General features: G+C 52.3%; 2 gene segments (V, D, J or C); both read left to right on the top strand.

Annotated features, from left to right (window-relative positions):
• The first annotated feature begins 390 nt into the window (after positions 1–390).
• LOC308546863 (immunoglobulin heavy constant mu-like) overlaps positions 391–20,370 on the top strand; it is a 512,225-nt gene continuing 492,245 nt past the window's right edge. Inside the window, exon 1 of the C gene segment in view lies at positions 391–530.
• LOC308546874 (immunoglobulin gamma-1 heavy chain-like) overlaps positions 8,964–20,370 on the top strand; it is a 540,757-nt gene continuing 529,350 nt past the window's right edge. Inside the window, exons 1-2 of the C gene segment in view lie at positions 8,964–9,081; positions 9,186–9,496.

Raw genomic sequence — 20,370 nt, 5'->3', positions numbered from 1 at the left:
CAGGAGCCCAGCCCCGGGATCCCCAACTGTTCTCATTCACTGGTCAGGACTGAACACGGACCAGTAACCATGGTGCTTGAGCTCAGTTGGGTTTTCCTTGTTGCTATTTTAAGAGGTAATTTATGGAGAAAAAGAGACACTGAGTGTGTGAGTGGACATGAGTGAGAGAAGCTGTGAACGTGTGATGGTTTCTTGACCAGGACGTTTTTGTGTTTGCAGGTGTCCAGGGTGAGGTGCAGCTGGTGGAGTCTGGGGGAGCCGTGGTGAAGCCTGGGGGGGTCTCTGAGACTCTCCTGTGCAGCATCTGGATTCACCTTCAGTAGCTACTATATGAGCTGGGTCCGCCAGGCTCCAGGGAAGGGGCTGGAGTGGGTCTCACGCATTGATACTGATGGAAGTACCACATACTATGCAGACTCTGTGAAGGGCCGATTCACCATCTCCAGAGACAACGCCAAGAACACGCTGTATCTGCAAATGAACAGCCTGAAATCTGAGGACTCGGCCGTGTATTTCTGTACAGACACACAGTGAGGGGAGGTCAGTGTGAGCCAGACACAAACCTCCCTGCAGGAGACAGGAGGCTGGGCTGCTGGGGGCCCCCAGGACACCAGGGGGCGCTCATGGCCTCAGACTCTGTCTCAGCTTCAGGAGCAGCTGCAGGTGGAGTTTCTGGCTGTTTCCTCCCAGGGCTCATGGTTTCCTCTCCGCACAACAGTCTCTCCAGAGCCTCCGGACCTGTGGCTCTGTGCTTACTCCGGATGGGTCTGCAGTAACAGTTTTACTCTATTAGCAGCAATGTTCTCACATGAACCACAAGGGGCATTTCCTTTTTTAGGAACTAAAAGGCAGAGGGCGGGGTCAAGGTGATGGAGGGGTAGGTGGATCTTACTCTCAGCTGCTCTTGGAACCAAGTGGAAATGATGACAAAATAAGGATCCTTCACCCTGAATTACCAACTACAGACTCTCTGAAGAGGAGACTTTTAACCAAGGACTGGGAGCAGGAGACACCTCAAGACTGGAAAGAAGTCCTGACAGGCGAAAGGGGCTGGCCCTGCTCCCATGGGTGACAGGCTGGAGTTACCAAGGGATATATTCAGACAGAGGTTCCCCCTAAGAGGTCTGGAACCATGATCCAAAAATATGCCACATCCTAGAGCACCAGAGCTGAGACTAGGCACCCACAATACACCCAGCTGTGAAATGCTGTAGGGCTTCCCTCTGCCCATGGACTGAAGGGTCTCGGGTAGACCCCCCATCAAAGGCTTCTACCTGAGCTGCAGTCTCGATCCCAGGTCAGATGTCTGTGGGAGACAACCAATTGCTGTGTGTCTTTCACAGGGATGTTTCCCTCTCTCTCTCCCTCTCTCTCTTCCACTGTCTCTGAAAAGCAATGGAGAAAATAACTTCATGGAAGGATTTATAAAAAAGAAAACACAGGAAGGAATAAAAGTAGGTTGGATGCAGCAGAGGATTGAATCAGGAATTTGAATGAAAGGTAGAAAAAAACATAAAATCACAGAAGCAAAAAGACAAAGATTTAAAAATAATGAGGAGAGGAAGCAAGGTGGGCACATAGGTAATCGAGGTACCAGCTGCCCCCCCCCCCCAAATACATCAAAATCACAACTAAAATACAGAACAATCATCACTGAGAACCTCCTGAAATCTAGCTGAACAGAAGCCCTACAACCAGGGAAGTGAAGAAGCATCGATACTGGGAGGAGGGGCACCCGGGGAGAAAGGGGGGGATCGGGACCCAGTAGCAGAGAGTTGGCTGCAAGCCCACACCTGGTGCAGTGGTTTAAACCCGGGAGGGACATCTTCACGGTGGGGGCTTCCCAGAGGAGTGCATGGTTCCAGGCCCACAACAGTCCCCCAGCCCAGGGCTCCAAGGCAGGGAAGAGACGTCCCCACAACTCCAGGCTGTGAAGCCAGCAGGGACTGTGGCTGAGGATCGCAGCAGTTGCGGGTGCCCCACAGCCTCTCTTAAAGGGCCCATGCATGGACTCACTCAGACATGCTCCCTCTGAGCTCAGCGTCCAGCAGCAGCCTGAAAGGAAGCTAGGCACTTGGGCAGGAATTAACCTGCCTGAAGTTGGGGCAAGAGGTGGAGGGGCAGCTTTCTTCCAGGCAAAAGAGCTGAAGAGACCATGGCTCCTTTGCCAAGCCCTCCTCGAACACAGCCAGCATGCAGGCGCCACATTTGAATCACCAGCACCTGACTCACACCTTTCCCCACACCCCATGATTCCCAGATGCCCCGCCCCTCCCTACCTGCAAGTTCATCCAAGCCATTCCCAGGGGCTTTTCTATGCAAGTGGCCTCTTGAGCATCATGCTTAGGACTTTCCTAAAATCTCTCAATCAAGAAGCAGTGTGTTCCATACATCTTGGTAAGTGGCCTCAGGCCTGGCACTAGTGGCAGCCTGCATTGGTTCATAGCTTGGCCTCAATTGGACACCTCTAAGCCCAGCATAAGTAGCAGCCATCTAGGGACTGCTGTGTAGCTCATGCTGGGTGGCCCTGGACAAGGCACTGGCAGAGGCTGACTTTGCACCACCCAGGAGGCCCCAGAGACAGTGCACTCGGGGGTCAGACTCAACCACTCTGGATTACAACACTACCACATCCACGAGTGATACACTCAAGGGGCGCACTTGGTGAGCACCAAAGCCCCACTGAAGTAAATACTGCTCCAAGGGGTGTCTCCAGCACAGCAGCTCTCTGGCTGTACTTGCAGATGGTCCTCACAGCGATTGACCTGGGGGTCAGTTCCTCCCAGTGACGCCAATAGCAACCAAGGATCAACTACAGCAGGACAGAGCACACAGCCCACACAGGGCAGCATGTAGAAACCCCAGCTCAGATGACAGGGAGGCTGAGCCACTGGGCCCTACAGGACACCTACTACACAAAGCCACTCTATAAATTCCAGGAGACATAGCGGCTCTCCCTAATACATAGAAACAAACACCCAGAAGCAGCCAAAATGTGGAGGCAAAGAAACATGTCACAAAGGAAAGAACAGAAGAAATCTCTAGAAGGGGAACTAAGTGATATAGAGACAATGTGGCTAACAGACACAGAGTTCAGAATTTTCTTTATAAGGATGCTCAAGCATATTATTACGAAAACAACTGAGAAAATCAGTGACATAATAAAGTACCAATTTGAAATGAAGGCTACAGGAACTGGAATGAAGAATAATCTACAGGGAATCAACAGTAGAGTAAAGGACGCTGAGAATCCAATCAGCTCTTCGGAACATGAGGATACAGAAAACACCCAGCCAGAAGAGCAAAAAGGAAAAAATATCCAGAAATGTGAAGATAGTGTACGGAGCCTCTGGGACAACTACAAGAAGCCCAACATTCATATTACTGGGGAGCCAGAAGGAGAGGAAACAGAGCAAGAAATTGAAAACCTATTTGAAAAAATAATGACAGCAAAATTCCCCTACCTGGGGAAGGAAATACACTTACAAGTCCAGGAAACACAGAGGGTTCCAAACAAGAGGAACCCAAAGAGGCCCACAGCAAGACACATCACAGTTAAAATGCCAAAGGTTAAAGACAAAGAGAGACTCTTAAAAGCAGCAAGAGAAGAGCAGTTAGTTACCTGCAAGGGAGCACCCATACGACTGTCAGCTGATTTCTCAACAGAAACCTTGCAGGCCAGAAGGGAGTGCCAAGAAATATTCAAAGTGATGAAAAACATGGAACTACAACCAAGATTGCTCTACCCAGCAAAGCTATCATTTAGAATTGAAGGTCAGATAAAGAGCTTCACCTATAAGAAAAAGCTAAAGGAGTTCATCACCACTGGACCAGCACTACAGGAATTGTTGAAGGCTCTTCTTTAAGAAGAAGCTAATGAACAAAAGAAACTGATGAACTAAATAGATCCAGAGATATTAACACATGCAACAAACAATCCTATTTCAGAGGAAAGAGTGAAGAGAGGTGGAGGGTGGGAAGAGAGTAATCAAAGAAGTTAGAAGCATATACGCATAACCCATGGACAGAGTTAACGACGGGGTGAAGGCCTGGGGAGCGAGTGGGAGCGAAGTGGAGGGGTAAATTGGGGGGGAAAATGGGACACCTATAATATTTTCAAAAATAAAGATTTTACAAAAAAGGATGAGGTAGTTTAAGGAAACTTTGGGAAACACAAAATAAAACAACATCCACATCATTGGCATAGCAGCAGGAGAAGAGAGAGAGAAAGTGAGCAAGAACCTATTTGATGAAATAATGACAAGAACTTTCCAAACTAGCTGAAGGGGAAAGACACACAAATCCAGGAAGCACGCAGAGTGCCAAAGAAGACGAACCCAAATAGGTTCACACCAGGACACCTCACAATTACAATGGCAAAGGTTAAGAACAAGGAGAGGATTTAAAAAGAGGGAAGAGAAAAGCAGTTACATACCTACAAGGCAGCTCCCATTGGACTGTCAGCACATTTGTCAAGAGAAACATTTCAGGTCAGAAGAGACAGGCAGGAAATATTGAAAGTGATGGAAAGGGCCCCTCGTTGACCAAGCTTCCGTCAGGCCCCTCTGAGTCTCTTCCCAACTAGGCTGCAACCTCTACTCATTAAGGTCCAGCTTTGCACAGCCCAATATTAGCAAGAACCCTGTGAGGTTGATTTGACTACAAACCCCTGCACTTAGTATATGATCTCCCTCCAGCCCTCATTGGGTCCCCACCCAGCAACACCCCAGGTGATGGGGAACCACCCTGGCCTGTCTTCAGCAAGAAGTCTGTCAGGACGATTGACCAGTCCTCTCACCCCTGCTGGTCCCTTAGTACTTTTCCATCCACTGACCCCACCCTGCTCCCGACCCTGATTCCTGCATGTCCTTGTTGTATTCAGAGTTGCCCCCTGTCTCTCCTACAGAAAATCTCCATGGAACATCCCTGAACTCAGGCTGCCTTCTTGTTCATGAGTATCTGTGAGAATGGAGGTTTCCTTCAGCACTCCTCCCACTGAGAGCCTCAGCCGATTATGAGAAACATCAGTCCTGCCTGTCCCCTCGGCCCCAGCCCGTGAAATACCCTCCACAGGTTGGCGTCTAGGTGATCGCTTCAGACCACGTCCACCTGGGAGGTGTGAATCAGTCCCAACCAGAATTCACCTAGATTCTAATGGGGTTTCCTTCTGCCAGGACCACAGCCTGTGTGAGAGTGTCGCCTTCCCTCTGGGGAGGCTCAGACCAGCACCTCTCCCCGAGCCCTGGAACTTCTGGGTCATGAACCATCAGAAGTGTCACCTAGAGGGCAGGGCAGTTAACATGCAAACCCATGTTGGGGCACCATCCATTTAAATCTTGGGTCCCCCTCCACAGTGCAGTGTCCCTCCCCACCCAGCTGGGTCCTCAGCTGTGTCCCTCACTGTCCTTGTACAGGATGGGCTGTGCCACCATCCTCGCTAAGCTCCTGGCTGTCCTTCCAGGTGAGTCACAGGCCACGTGTTGGGGTCATGGAGGAGAGAGGGCAGGAGGCAGCCCTGACCTGAGTCGTGCTCTCCCACACAGGTGTCTGCGCCCAGGTGCAGCTGGTGCCCTCTGGGGCAGAGAGATCAAGACCTGGGGAGACTCTGAGGATCTCCTGCAGGGCTTCTGGGGACAGCTTCACCAGCTGCTGGGTCAGCTGGGTGGGCCAGTCACCTGGGAAGGGCCTGAGGTGGTTGGGAATGATCTGTGCTGGTGACTCGCACACAAGATACAACCCATCCTTCCGAGGCCAGGTCAGCATCTCCACAGACAACTCCATCAGCACCAGGCATCTGCAGTGGAGCAGACTGAAGGCGAGTGACCCAGCCGTGCATTACTGTGGGAGGGACACAGTGAGGGGAAGCTGTGTGAGCCCAGACTGCTGTGAAATCTGCAGTAAAGAGAAACAAGTTTCTCAGGGGAAATAGGCAGAGAGGCTCTTTCAGACTCTTTTGTGTCCAAATGACAATTAATCATCAAGTCTTCTGACCCCCGTCACCTAAACCTAACTGGAGGCTCTGCTGCCTCCACAGAGCAGCTCAGCTCCTCACAGCTCAGGGTCCCAGCCAACCCGCAGGACACGTGAGCCGGGACAGCGGACATCTGAGGCTCTCCCACAGCAGAGGCCACGTGTGAGAGCCCACAGGCGACACCATCTCAGTGCTGAAGGGAATGGAGCTTTTCATAGACGCTCAGGCGCCAGACAAGGTCGCCCCCCTCCCCAAGTCCCTCAGCCTGGTGCAGGGGCCCAGCCAGAGCACCTAGGAAACAAATTACATGAAAAGATCCAGACGGGGAAGAAAGGTGTGGAGCCCCCCCCGCGCACGCAGTGACCGCGTGCTGGCCGTCCTTGTGTCCCACAGTTCAATGAGGTTCCCTCTGCAGGACGGTGAATGGCTGTGGGGCCCGTTTGGCTCTGTTGTCGGAGACTCCGCGGCACCCGTGTGCACAGCAGGACAATGCACATGGCCCACACAGGGGAGCACCTAGAAGGCCCAGCTAAGGGGACTGGGGAGGCTGGGCCCCTGGGTCCTACAGGACACCTACTGCAAAGAGCTACTCTACCAATTCCAGGAGACACAGCAGCTCTACCTAATACATAGAAAGAAACACCCAGAAGCAGCCAAAATGTGGAGGCAAAGAAACATGTCACAAAGGAAAGAACAGAAGAAATCTCCAGAAGAGGAACTAAATGAGATAGAGCCAAGCAAGCCCTGGAGAGGGTTCAGAACAGTGGTTATAAGGATGCTCCGGGACCTCAGTGAGACCATTAAGGAAACTAGTGAGACCATCGGTCACATAATAAAGCACCAGTCAGAAGGGAAGGCCACAGGACTGAGAGGAAGAATAATTTACGGGAATCGAGAGCAGAGCAGAGGACACTGAGAATCCCATCAGCAATTTGGAACGTGAGGAACCAGAAAACACCCACCCAGAAGAGCAAGAAGAACAAATCCAGGAACCCGAAGGTGGTGGGAGGGGTCTCGGGGACAACTACAAGGGGCCCTACCTTCCCCTGTAACACTGTGTGAGGGACACAGTGAGAGGAGGTCAGCGGGAGCCAGACACAAACCTCCCTGAGGGAGTGAGGTGGGCCGGGGTGCAAGAGGTTTGAGGACACCAGGGGGCGCTCAGGAGACAGAGATCAGAGCACCCAGCCCAGGAGCAGGAGCAGGGGAGGTGAAGTCCTGGGTCCCTGTCGACTCTGCAGCTTCTTGTGCTTCTGACATTTGCTCCTGGATCTTGTCCAGAGTCATGGTCAGGACACAGAACAGAAGACTCAGCACCAAACAGCTGGTCAATCTCGCAGAAGGTAACAGGCCTTGGGGGTCATAGTCCCAGCTCCCTGCACACAGTGACAATGCCGTGGGCTCTCTGCACACCGGGAGGGCCTCCCACCCATAGTGGCTTCAGATGTTGAGTGTGATGATGCCACAGTCACCAGGGGATAAGAGGACCCTCAGTTTTGACATAATCGAGGACTCAGGACATCCTGGCAGGCCCATCAACCAAGAGCAATGACCTCAGAGAGCAGGACAGGGGACTGGCTCATGGTGTGCTGTGTCAGGGAGTGAGGCCTGGTGGGTTCCCTGTGTGGAGCAGGGGCAACCAGAGATGGTTCCCCCTCTGCTCTGTCTCCCTCTGCACAGCCTCCTGACAGCCTTGTCCCCACTGACCATGTGCAACCGCTGGACTTAATTCCCTCCGGTAGCTCTCTCAGGAACCTCCCCTGTGCGTCTCATTCATGCCCTTTTCTGTGATCATTTCTATTGGATTATATCTCATGTTAAATTTTCTACGAGCCTAATCTAACTAAACATACTTGCTATATTCTCAAGTAATTAACACTCTAAAGTATAATTTAATGCATTAACATTCAGACTGAGCGGACAGCCCAGGCAAGAAAGGCTGCTCTGCTGGGTCAAAGTTCAGGAGGTCAGAGCTCAGTGACCCGAGGTGGTCCATCCAATGCTGCTCTAGTGTCTCCAGTGCCATCTCCATTCATAACTGGGCTTCCTGAGGTTGGGCCCCAGAGGCTGACCCAGCTCCTCCTTCTAGAACCTGAGCTGATGGGGATCTGACAGGTCACCGACCTGTCACCATGGCCCCACCATGGGCTCCCCTCCAACCATTGAAAGGGAAGCCACCTGATTCAGGCCCCGCCTCCCAGGGAGAGGGAGAGGTCACTCCTGACCAGCTCGAACCCTGTTACTCATGGGTGTGCTGTTGCTAGTGGCAAGTGTCTGTTATAACTGCTCCCCAATAGGATTTTGTCTGATTCCTGACATGAGATCCCAGGGGAGGGATTCTAAGGCCAGTGAACTTGGGGATTGTTCGGGGACAGGAGGTGGACAATGGTATGAAGAAAATTGGTCCTGTCATCCTGTGCCACTCAGATTCCCCGCATCCCTCACATTTCTTGTGTCACTTGATAGACTTCTGTGCCCAACAGAGACTTCAGTTGTACCTCCCAGACCTCAGTGAACCTGACTCACCTTAGCTGACCTAGGACCACCTCACAGGTGATGCAAAACCTTCTCCATGGCAGTGAGGACTCTGAGGCCGCAGATGAATACAACCCTGAAGTGTGGGTAACACTGGAATACAGGGGATCATTGAGGCTCTCATTACATACAAGGGGTTGTGCAGCTTCACGGGGCAGGTGCAGCTCTGTCCAGGAGTAGTTTCAGGGGAGCAAAGGGAGCCAGTGGGAGGATCAGAGCCTTGACGCTGGGTCACTGTTACCAGATGTGGTCTCATCAACAAACCCCAAGCCGCCTATAATTCTGTATTTAGTGGGTGAAAAGCTACCAGGGCAACCAAAAGCCCTAGGAACCTGTCACCTTCACTGAGTTACTGACATATCTGTAGGTTCACCCCTGAGATCTCTATATAGTAGGAGGACATGCAAATAGGCCCCTCTACTCATAAAAACCAGCCCAGCCCTGACCCTGCAGCTCTGGGACAGGAGCCCAGCCCCAGGATCCCAGCTGTTCTGATTCCCTGATCCGGACTGAACAAAGACCACTCACCATGGGGCTTGGGCTCAGCTGGGTTTTCCTTGTTGCTATTTTAAGAGGTAATTTATGGAGAACAAGAAACACTGAGTGTGTGAGTGGACATGAGTGAGAGAAACAGTGGATGTGTGAGAGTTTCCTGACCAGGACGTCTTTGTTTTTGCAGGTGTCCAGGGTGAGGTGCAGCTGGTGGAGTCTGGGGGAGCCGTGGTGAAGCCTGGGGGGTCTCTGAGGCTCTCCTGTGCAGCCTCTGGATTCACCTTCAGTAGCTATAACATGCACTGGGTCCGCCAGGCTCCAGGGAAGGGCCTGGAGTGGGTGGCAGTAATATTGTATGATGGAAGTAGCAAATATTATGCAGACTCTGTGAAGGGCCGATTCACCATCTCCAGAGACAACACCAAGAACATGGTGTATCTGCAGATGAACAGCCTGAAATCTGAGGACTCGGCTGTGTATTACTGTGCAGCAGACACAGTGAGAGGAGGTCAGTGTGAGCCCAGACACAAACCTCCCTGCAGCAGGGACTGAGGCCACCAGGGTGCTCAGGGGCCTTAACACAAGGACCCTCCCAGGAGCAGGTGCAGTGGGCGGTTTGGGGTGTTTCCTTGCTGGTTTCCTCTTCAGGTCACAGTTTCCCTCAGGGAACCTCTCTGGATTCCTGATTCTGCACTTTCCTCTGAGGTCTCTCATTTAGAAATGTCTGTTGTAAACAGAGATGACTTTCTCACATGGACAACAGGCAGAATGTCTTTTGCATGCACTCTTTTCCCCAAATGACAATTAATCGTGAAATCTTCTGACCACCATCACCTAAATCTAACAGGAGGCTCTGCTGACTCCTCAGAGCAGCTCAGGCCCACACAGCTCAGGGTCCCAACTATCCAGCAGCAGGACACATGGGTTCTGGACAGTGGGCACCTGAGGGGTGTGAACAGAAAGCTAGAGAAGAAAGACCCCGGTGGTGACACTCATTGACTTGTTATCATTCTCACAACACCAAGAGTAGGTGACACCAGGCAAAGGGAGAGGGACCCAGGATGACATGGTGCAAATGTCCAGGTTTAGGACAAACACACACACCAAGGGACAGGATGTTTATCACGTACAGAGTTGAAATCTCTGGGAAGCAGAGGAAAGGCCCTTCAGCAAGTCAGAGGGCATCTCGTGGAGCCAGGAGGGGAGCCTGGCTCATGGCTTTGATCTTGGAGAGGTCGTGGGGAGGGAGGAAATCTAATCCCAGGGTCTGGTGTGGTTTCAATCTTCCGAGGACATCTACAGAGGAGAACCCACCTTTCCTATCAGATTCCCATGTCGGGCAGACTGAGAAGAGGCAGGAATGAGCCATCAGTTGTCAGCAGTACATGAGAAGGAAAATAGAGTCTGGCTAAAAATTTCTCTAAAAAACTACCAAAAATGAGCAGAACTAGAGATAATGGCTCATGTGTGCACAAAAGACGGTCTACAGAAAATGAGAAACATGATAAAAATAAGCAAATGATGAGGATGCTGATGATGGTGATGATGGTAATGATGAGGATGGTGATGATGGTGATGATGGAGATGATGATGATGGTGATGGGCTGAGACACAGGCCGTGGTCGATGAAGTGATGACCCCTCTTGCAGACACACCATCACCATGGCTCCTAGAGATGGGTGCCCCCTATTCCCTCTAAGAGTTGAGAGATTCATAAATGGGACCCCAATGAATTATGCAGCTGAGTGACCCATGGAGACACAATGTGAGCAATGACCAAAATGTGATCAAGTGCTAATCCCCTGGACCTCTGAACTTGTCACCTTGTAGACAGAGACACTGTGAGGATGTGCCTGTAGGTCACAGGGGATGCCCTTCCCACCAGTTTCCAATGACAGGTTCCTTATGTCTCTGGTTCCCTGTCTGCAGCATCGGTAACGTCTCTATTCTAAGCACCTCCTGTTCACAGTTACTCAGGGATTTCCTGGGATGATATAAGCTGTCTCCATCCTGCCCTGGGCTTCCTTCTGGGTCTTCAGTTGAAGAGACTCTAAACCCATAGGTCCAGTAACACTCTGTCCATGAGAATCAGGCATATTTCTGTCATGTGATCAAAACAAGTCCAGCATCCTCCCCTCACCCAGCTCCAAAGTCACGTCCAGATCTATGGGCAGTTTCCCAGCAGCCTCCACTCTGGTGCCAGAACCTTCTCCAGTCCCCGTGGCTGCTGCAGAGAATCAGCATGGACAGTGGGGCTCAGCATTACCTTGGGAGTTCTCTGTAAAAGACCCGAAATAAGATCCATTCAAGAAAATATTTGAAAATTGGCCCTTGTTAAAATGACATCCATTTTCTCACTAAAGACTCCATTGAGCAACTGAAAAGACAATTGTAAATATAAAGAATATATTTCCAAATCCCGTGTCTGGTGGGTGAATGTGGTCATTACACCCTAAGGACTTTGTATGTTATGGGGGAGAGACCAGCATCCTGTGAGCACAGTGACCATCCCCAGGGGCAGGACAGAGGGAGGCTGGGAGGGAGGGTCACCTGGCAGGGTTGAAGTTCCCTTTCCTGTGAGAATATCTATGAGAGGAATTCTCCCCATTTCCCTTACTCTGAACCCCGACATCACTGACAGCACCAGACTGAGAAATCAGGTCCATCTCCTGCCATAATCATTTCAACACAGGAGTTATTCTGAGCTGCACACATTCATAGTCACTGTTTTCATTTGTCTCTTCTCCACCTAAAACCATGACCAATTCTGACGTAACGAGTGGGGGGTCTCTGCCATCGGACGTGGGCTTGCATAACGGAAGAGTTTGCACAGGAAGCTCTAGACACAACGACAGAATTTCCAACAGCAAGAAGCAGAATCTCCCTCCTGCCTGTGCCTGGGAGGGAGCTTCTCAGATCAAAGGAACCTCATAAATTAATACTGAAGACATTGATAATGGATGTCCTTTATCTTTTACGTTGCCATAAGCCTAAAAGTTGTATGAAAATATGAAATAAAAATTTGGACATTATAAATATACTACTGTTGTGCTTCAGAAACGGCCTCAACAAATGCTAATCCCTCTAAAATCTGTCTGAAAGATGCAGGAGAAGTTAAAGGTGTGACCTGCTCATCTAGTCCACACTTTCTTCTTGTGCTCACAGAGGGGACTCTGTCTTTAATCTAATGCAATGTGCCCCAGGTGACACCCTATCTCTGACTTACATGCTGAGTGAAGTCCAAGGAAGAGATGCCCCCAAGGGTCCCAGAATGACCAGGGCAGCCTGACCCCAGCCCCTCCACTTATAACGAAAAGGCTGCCCCACATGCAACCTCTGGACGTAATTCCTTCCTGTCGCTCTCTCAGGAACCTCCAATGTGTGTCTTTATCAGGCCCTTTTCTGTGATCATTCCTATTTGATTATATTTCATGTTAAATTTTCTAGGAGCCTAATCCCATTAAACATACTGGTTAAACTATCAAGTAATCAACATTGTAAAGTCCACTTTCTTCCATTAATATTCAGACTGAGCCTGCAGCCCCAGGCAAGGAAGGCTGCTCAGCAGGGTCAGAGGACAGGAGGTCAGGAGGTCAGAGCTCGGTGATCAGAAGGGGTCCATCCAATGCTGCTCTAGTGTCTCCGGTGCCATCTCCCTTCATATCTGGTCTTCCTGAGGTTGGGCTCCAGAGGCTGACCCAGCTCCTCCCTCCAGGACCTGAGCTGATGGGGATCTGACATCCCACCCTCCTGTCACCATGGCCCCACCATGTGCACCCCTCCAGCCATTGAAAGGGAAGCCACCTAATTCAGGCCCCGCCTCCCAGGGAGAGGGAGAGGTCACTCCTGACCAGCTCGGACCCTGTTACTCATGGCTGTGCTATTGTTGCTGGACCTCATCTATCATAACCACTCCCCAAGAGGCTGATGTCTGATTGCTGACTAGATATCCCATGGGTGGGCTTCTAGGGCCAGTGAATTTGGGGATTAATAGGGGACATGAGCTGCACCAAGGAATCAATAGCATGGGTCCTGTCATCCTGTGTCACTCAGATTCCCCACGCCACTCAGATATCCTGTGTCACTTGATAGTAATCTGGAAACAACAGAGACTTCAGTTGTACCTCCCAGATCTCAGTGAACCTGACTCACCTTAGCTGACCTAGGACCACCTCACAGGTGAAGCACAACCTTCTCCATTACAGTGAGGACTCTGGGGCCACAGGTGGATACAAACCTGAAGTGTGGGTAACACAAGAATACAGGGGCTCATTGAGGCTCTCAACACATACAAGGGGTTCTGCAGACTCACTGGGTAGGCCTTGCTCCGTCCTGAAGTTGGATCAGAGGAGCAGTGGGAGCTTTGGGCTGTTTCCTGGCTGGTTTCCTCTTCAGGTCACAGTTTCCTCAGGGAACTCTCTGGATTCCTGATTCTGTGCTTTTCTCTGAGGTCTGTCAGAACAGTCTGTTGTAACCAGAGAACTTTCTCACATGGACAACAGGCAGAGAGACTTTTTCTGACACTATTGGACTCAAATGACTATTAATCATCAAATCTGACCACCGTCACCTAAATCCAACAGGGAGCTCTGCTGACTCCACAGTGCAGCTCAGCTCTGCACAGCTCAGGGTCCCAGCCAGGCAGCAGCTGGACACACGGGGGCTGGGCAGCTGGCACCAGAGGCATGTGACCCCAAAGCTAGAGAAGAAAGAGCGTGGAGGCTACGGTCATTGACTTGGCATCATGCTCACACCACCAAGAGTAGGTGACACCAGGCAGAGGCAGAGGGACCCACCCTCCTGGGGAATGGTTGTCTAGGCTGATGACGTCACACACACAGAGGGACGAGTCAAAGGTTTGTCAGTTCATGGCGGTGCTGCTGAGAGAGTACAGGCTGTTCAGAAGGTCGGAAATGGTTGGATCGGCCAGGGGAGGACACTGGCTCTGCATTTCACTGTGGGTGAGGAGTGGGGACAGCGAGGGTCCTGCTCACAGACCCTCACGCTGACCTGCTCCTTCTCTGGGTTCTCCCTGAGCACAACTGGTGTGGGTGTCGGCTGGATCCGGCAGCCCCCGGGAGGCCCTGGCGTGGCTGGCACACGTGTGGTGGGACAATGACCCGTATTACAGCCCATCTCTGAAGGGCAGGCTCACAATCTCCAAGGACACCTCCAGAACCAGGTGGTTCTCACCATGACCAGCGTGGACCCTGCAGACACAACCACGTGTTACTGTGCAAGGCTGGCTCAGAGGCACAGCCCGGGGGCCTCCTGTACAAGAACCTGGGCTCTCAGCGGGGCCCCCGAGTCCAAGGAACAGGAAAGGGGGATGGGATTTCCTGCCAGGCTCTGGGATTTCCTGCAGGTCCTGCCCCCTCCTGCAGCCTCGGAGCCCCAATTCCTTCTCTAATCCCCCAGGAGACCCAGGGCCCTGTGAGTGGTGCAGACACATGAGGGGCTGAATTCTGTTTCATGAACGTTCCCCTGACAAGGTCAGTACATAGGGCGGCACTGTCACCACCGGGTGTCACAGCCTCATGGGACCCTGTCCCTCCCGAGAGAGCACAAACACTCAGTCCACCTGAGTTCAAAGATGGGGTGTCATGTTCGAGGAGCCCCAGCAGATAAGGGAGCTGGGGGAGCTCAAGGACCTCAGACATGAGCTCCTCCTGCTGTGCAGAGGGACACAGAGGCCCAGGAGCCCCAGGAGGGGAGCAGCTTATAAAAGGGGGACCCACAGGGACGCTGTCCTAGCCGGGGAGTGTGCTGGGTGGCCCTGCACAAATGCACCTTGAGGGACTGCACACGGGAGCCGTGACTGAAAAACCCCGATCCCAGGACTTGCCTGGGGTCCAGAGAGCCCAGGAGGAGCCTCGGTAACGACTCGCCCAGACCTGGAAAGGGAGCCGCCAGCTCTGACTCCAGAAGCACCTGCATCCTGTCTGACCAGCGATCGGGCAGAAAGGCAGCAAAGCCTCTCTCATGAGGTCTCAGGGTCGAGTAGGTGTGAAAAGAGAATCGTTGGGTTTTATGAAAACCCTCCCAGGACTAAGAATCACTGGAGTCTGCAAATTACTAAACATGCAGAGAAATAGAGAACTGGCCTGGTAGAGACCATGAGTGAGCAGGTGAGTCCACGGACCCAGAACCACAAGATTTTCAGGAAAGGTGCAAATCACGAAATGTGTCACAGGAAACAGTGATCATGAAAATGAAAGTTTGGTGGAAAAACTAGATTCATAGAAGAAAAGCAAAAAAACTTATAATTAATGAAAATTTAAAGGGTTATTGGCCTAAACGACATTAAGGAGAGCGAGGCGAAGATCCTGCAATGTCCTCACTACAACAGGACTGTCTCCAGGACGGATGGGACGTCCCCAGACATAAATGCAAAAACCCTCAACAATGCCCGAGGAACCGTGACAGCACATTGGGAGGATGGTTTCCCTGGTCCAGTCGGGCTCAGTCCCGGAATGCAGGGACGGCTCACCTAGGGAACCAGGAACCGGGCCGCACCTCCTGCCCAGAATGAACCACAAACTGCACCCTCAGGTACCTGGTTCAGAGACAACAGGTGGGCGCGTAGGTAACCGGGGTACCTGCTGCTTCCCAAACCACATCAAATTACACCTAAAACAGAGCAACCGTCACTCAGAGCCTCCTGAGGTCTAGCTGCACAGAGCCCTGCAACCAGGGGACTGAGAAGGAAGGAGACCAGGTTGGCGGAGACGCGAGCAGATCAGGGCTGAGTCACAGACAAGGCCTCGGGCCCAGAACCGGTGCCGTGGTTTAAAACCGGGAGCAATAGCTCGGCGTGGATGTTACCCAGAGGGGCACCGGGTCACAGCCCCACATACAGGACCCCCGCCCAGGGTTCCAGGGCCCGGAAGAGAGGTCCCCACGACTTTGGGATGGGAAAACCAAGGGGACTGTCACTGAGTGAGGGGAGGGAGGTCCTCTTAAAGGGCCTGCAGGGGACTCACTCAGACCCGTCCCTCTGAGCCCAGGGCCGGGCAGCAGCCTGAAAGGAGCCTGGGACATTCGGGGAGGAAGTAACTGCCTGAATTCGGGGCCAGAGGAGGACGGGCAGGTTTCTCCCAGGCAGAAGAGCTCAGATTCCACGGCTCCTTTGGGGAGTCCTCCCCCCACAGTCAGCAGGCAGGACCCAGGTTTGAATCTCCAGCACCTGACTCACTCCTTTGGCCCCACCCAGGTGATTCCCTGAGCACCTGCCCCTCCCCACCTGCAGGCTCCTCCAGGCCATTTCCAGAGGCCTTTCTATGCAAGTGGCCTCTCTACCCTCATCCTGGGAACTTCCCTAAAATCTCTCAAAGAATCATCAGCAGCGTGTTCCATGCACCTTGATAAGTGGCCCCAGGCCTTGCACTAGCGGCAGCTGCATTGGTTCATAGCATGGCCTCAACTGGGCACCTCCAAGCCCAGCACAAGCACCAGTCATCTAGGGACCTGCTGTGTAGCTCATGCTGGGTGGCCCTGGGCAAGGAACTGGCACAGGCTGACTTTGCACCTCCTGGGAGGCCCCAGAGACAGTGCACCAGGTGCTCAACTCGACCACGCTGGATCACAGCCCTGCCACATCCACGAGTGACACTCAAGGGGCGCACATGGTGATCACCAAAGCCCCACTGAAGTAATCCTGCGGAGCAGCTGGTCCTCACAGCCGGTTGGCCAGGGGGTCAGTTCCTCCCAGTGAAACCAACAGCAACCAAGGCTCAACTACAACAGGACAGTGCACATGGCCCACACAGGGGAGCACCTAGAAGGCCCAGCTCAGGGGACTGGGGAGGCTGGGCCCCTGGGACACCTACTGCACAGAGCCACTCACCAATTCCAGGAGACACAGCCGCTCTACCTAATACAATGAAGCAAACACCCAGAAACAGCCAAAATGTGGAGGCAAAGAAACTTGTCACAAAGGAAAGAACAGAAGAAATCTCCAGAAGAAGAACTAAATGAGATAGAGCCAAGCAAGCCCTGGAGAGAGTTCAGAACACTGATTATAAAGATGATCCGGGACCTCAGTGAGACCATTAAGGAAACTAGTGAGACCATCGGCCTCATAATACAGCACCAGTCAGAAGGGAAGGCCACAGGACTGAGAGGAAGAATAATTTACGGAAATCGAGAGCAGAGCAGAGGACACTGAGAATCCCATCAGCAATTTGGAACATGAGGAAGCAGAAAACACCCACCCAGAAGAGCAAGAAGAACAAATCCAGGAACGCGAAGGTGGTGGGAGGGGTCTCGGGGACAACTACAAGGGGCCCTACCTTCCCCTGTAATACTGAGTGAGGGACACAGTGAGGGGAGGTCAGCGTGAGCCAGACACAAACCTCCCTGAGGGAGTGAGGGAGGCCGGGGTGCAAGAGGTTTGAGGGCACCAGGGGGCACTCAGGGGACAGAGATCAGAGCACCCAGCCCAGGAGCAGGAGCAGGGGAGGTGAAGTCCTGGGTCCCTGTCGACTCAGCAGCTTCTTCTGCTTCTGACATTTGCTCCTGGATCTTGTCCAGAGTCATGGTCGGGACACAGAACGGAAGACTCAGCACCAAACAGCTGGTCAATCTTGCAGAAGGTGACAGGCCTTGGTGGTCATTGTCCCAGCTCGCTGCACACAGTGACAATGCCCTGAGCTCTCTGCACACCAGGAGGGCCTCCCACCCACAGTGGCTTCAGATGTTGAGTGTGATGATACCACAGTCACCAGGGGATAAGAGGACCCTCAGTTTTGACATAATCGAGGACTCAGGAGGTCCCGGCAGGCCCATCAACCAGGAGAAATGACCTCAGAGAGCAGGACAGGGGACGGGATCAGGGTGTGTTGTGTCAGGGAGTGAGGGCTGGTGGGGTCCCTGTGTGGAGCAGGGGCAACCAGAGATGGTTCCCCCTCTGCTCTGTCTCCCTCTGCACAGCCTCCTGACAGCCTTGTCCCTACTGACCACGTGCAACCTCTGGACTTAATTCCCTCCGGTAGCTCTCTCAGGAACCTCCCCTGTGCGTCTCATTCATGCCCTTTTCTGTGATCATTTCTATTGGATTATATCTCATGTTAAATTTTCTAGGAGCCTAATCTAACTAAACATACTTGCTATATTCTCAAGTAATTAACCTTCTAAAGTATAATTTAATGCATTAATATTCAGACTGACCCTCAGCCCCAGGCAAGAAAGGCTGCTCTGCCGGGTCACAGGTCAGGAGGTCAGAGCTCAGTGACCAGAAGTGGTCCATCCAATGCTGCTCTAGTGTCTCCAGTGCCATCTCCATTCATAACTGGGCTTCCTGAGGTTGGGCCCCAGAGGCTGACCCAGCTCCTCCCTCCAGGACCTGAGTTGATGGGGATCTGACAGGACACCACCTGTCACCATGGCCCCACCATGGGCTCCCCTCCAGCCATTGAAAGGGAAGCCACCTGATTCAGGCCCCACCTGCCAAGGAGAGGGAGAGGTCACTCCTGACCAGCTCGGACCCTGTTACTCATGGGTGTGCTATTGCTACTCGCTAGTATCTGTTATAACTTCTCCCCAATAGGATGTTGTCTGATTCCTGACATGAGATCCCACAGGAGGGCTTCTAGGGCCAGTGAACCTGGGGATTAATAGTGGACATGAGATGCTCAATGGGATCATTATATGGGTCTTGTCATCCTGTGTCACTCAGATTCCCCACTCCACTCAGATTTCCTGTGTCACTTGATAGAGACCTGGGACCAACAGAGACTTCAGTTGTATGTCCCAGATCTCAGTGAACCTGACTCACCTTAGCTCACCGAGGACCACCTCACCACGTTGCACAACCTTCTACAGTGCAGTGAGAACACCGGGATCACAAGTGGATACAATCCCGAAGGGTGGGTAACACTAGAATACAAGGGGTCATTGAAACTCTCATTACATACAAGGAGCTCTGCACCCTCACGGGACAGGTCAGGCTCTGTCCAGCATTTTTTTCAGGAGAGTACTGGGGATTAGTGAGCATGATCAGAGTGTTGACGCTGGGTCACTGCTACCAGATGTGGTCTCATCAACAAACCCCAAACCTCCTATAATTCTGTATTTAGTGGGTGAAAAGCTACCAGGACAAACAAATGCACAAGGAACCTCTCACCTTCACTGAGTTACTGACATATCTGTATGTTCACCCCTGAGCTCTCTATATAGTAGGATGACATGCAAATAGGGCCCCCTCTGCTCATAAAAACCAGCCCAGCCCTTACCCTGCAGCTCTGGGACAGGAGCCCAGCCCCGGGATCCCCAGCTGTTCTCATTCCCTGATCAGGACTGAACACAGACCACTCACCATGGGGCTTGGGCTCAGCTGGGTTTTCCTTGTTGCTATTTTAAGAGGTAATTTATGGAGAACAAGAGACACTGAGTGTGTGAGTGGACATGAGTGAGAGAAACAGTAGACGTGTGAGAGTTTCCTGACCAGGACGTCTTTGTGTTTGCAGGTGTCCACGGTGAGGTGCAGCTGGTGGAGTCTGGGGGAGCCGTGGTGAAGCCTGGGGGTCTCTGAGACTCTCCTGTGCAGCCTCTGGATTCACCTTCAGTAGCTATGCCATAAGCTGGATCCGGCAGGCTCCAGGGAAGGGGCTGGAGTGGGTTGATCTAATCTATTCCGACGGAAGTAGCACATACTATGCAGACTCTGTGAAGGGCCGATTCACCATCTCCAGAGACAATTCCAAGAACACGCTGTATCTGCAAATGAACAGCCTGAAATCTGAGGACTCGGCCGTGTATTTCTGTGCGAGAGACACAGTGAGGGGAGGTCAGTGTGAGCCAAGACACAAACCTCCCTGCATGAAACAGGAGGCTGGGCTGCAGGGGGCCCCCAAGACACCAGGGGGCGCTCACGGCCTCACACTCTGTTTCAGCTTCAGGAGCAGCTGCAGGTGGAGTTTCTGGCTGTTTCCTCCCAGGGCTCAGGGCTTCCTCTCCACACAACATTCTCTCCAGAGTCTCCAGACCTGTGCTCTGTGCCTACCCCCAATGGGTCTGCATTTAAAGTAGTTATTAGTTTAGTAGAAACATTCTCACGTGCAGAAAGGGAGTGTATCACTTGTGGGAGAGAAAATTGCAGAGGGGTTAGTGAGCTTGGGGAAGCTGTCAGCCCACAATCAAAGTCGGTCCACAAAAAGTGGGACTTGCCATAAGCTCCCTGCATTTCTCGACCTCACAACAAGTGGGTCACAGATTTCTTCCTTCCCTGTTCCTTTCAAATGACGCCTGTGTGTCCCAGCCATGGCCCTGCCTTAGTGTCACTTTCAAGCTCAGACATGGTCTGGAGGTTGGGCACAGCTGTGTCTACAGCACAAACCACCTTGGAATTCAGAGACCAGCAGCTGGGACATGTT

This window comes from Miniopterus schreibersii (assembly GCF_964146895.1).
Source record: "Miniopterus schreibersii genome assembly, chromosome: 1".
NCBI classification, from domain to species: Eukaryota; Metazoa; Chordata; class Mammalia; order Chiroptera; family Miniopteridae; genus Miniopterus; species Miniopterus schreibersii.
Note: the sequence above shows the minus strand (reverse complement) of the source record. Positions and strands in the feature narration are given on the sequence as shown.